The 1062-nt window shown below is 67.5% G+C and overlaps 1 protein-coding gene across 1 annotated transcript in view; it reads right to left on the bottom strand.

Annotated features, from left to right (window-relative positions):
- H696_05455 (hypothetical protein) overlaps positions 1–1062 on the bottom strand; it is a gene marked incomplete at both ends in the record, with an annotated part of 4362 nt that overhangs the window by 2360 nt on the left and 940 nt on the right. The window lies entirely within an intron of this gene.

Here is a 1062-nt window from a genome sequence, read left to right as displayed (position 1 = left end):
CCAGCTACGCACCCGATCCGTGAGTGACCGGCGGGAAGAGGTTCGCCAGGGCGATAATCGCGTGGCCATCCTGGAGCGCCAGGTTCATGGCCATCAGCGAGTCCTTGCCGCCGCTGATCAGGGCGCAGACTTGCATCGTGGGATCCGGGAGAGGGGTGCTAGAGGGTGCGAAAAGGGCGAGGAGGGGGCGGAGGGGGGGGGGGGCGGTGGCGGTGTCGGGGGAGGGGGCCTTGTGGGGCGTCCCTGCCCCCGGTCCGGGGCGGGGGCTCATTGGCGCACGGCGCCGGCCCAGCGGCCATGTTCCACGTGGTCAACGCGGTTTCTGATTGTGGGCTCAGGGCGTGTGGGTGCGTGGGCGTGTGTCTCCGTGTGTCTCCGTGTGTGATGTGTTGCTTGTCTATTTCCAGGGGGCAGGGCGTGCTGGCGAGGGCGGCGCGTGGTGCCCCTTGGCCGGAGGCTGGGGGCGGGGAGGGAGGAGGAAAGAAAGAAGGAAGGCACCTCTCCCCCCTTCCCCCGACGGAAAGGCGAGGCCGCAAGCGGGGGCGCGCTCACTTGCGGCCGGGCTTGCAGCACTTCTTCAGCTTCTGCCCGGACCCGCAGGGGCACGGGTCGTTGGGGCCGATGACCTGCGGGGGCGTGGCGATCATGCAAGGCACGGAGGGGCCAAAGAGGGGGAGAGCCATGGGAGGGGCCCATCGGGTGGAGGATCGAGCGAGGTGTGAGTGTCGCGGGTGTGTGTGTATGTGTGTGTGTGTGTGTGTGCGTGTGTGTGGGGGTCAGGCATGTCAGGACGCCATCGCCCCTCCGATGGCCGGCAGGGAGAAATAAGGAGGAGCAGGAACAGAGGAGGAGCAGGAGGTTGGTAGCCACGAGGCCGGTGGATACGCACGCGCTTGGCCACCAGATTGGGCAGGGTGTTGCTCTGGCCCAGGGAGGCGCTCCGGCGGATGGGGGTCATCTGCACCTGGCGAATGAGATCCGGCGCCATCTTGGCGAAGAGCTTCTTCATCTCGTTCGGGTCATCGGACACCTCGATGTTGTTTCTGCGGCGGGCGTTCGGCC

The sequence above is a fragment of the Fonticula alba genome (genome assembly GCF_000388065.1).
Source record: "Fonticula alba strain ATCC 38817 unplaced genomic scaffold supercont2.11, whole genome shotgun sequence".
Classification (NCBI taxonomy): Eukaryota; order Rotosphaerida; family Fonticulaceae; genus Fonticula; species Fonticula alba.
Note: the sequence above shows the minus strand (reverse complement) of the source record. Positions and strands in the feature narration are given on the sequence as shown.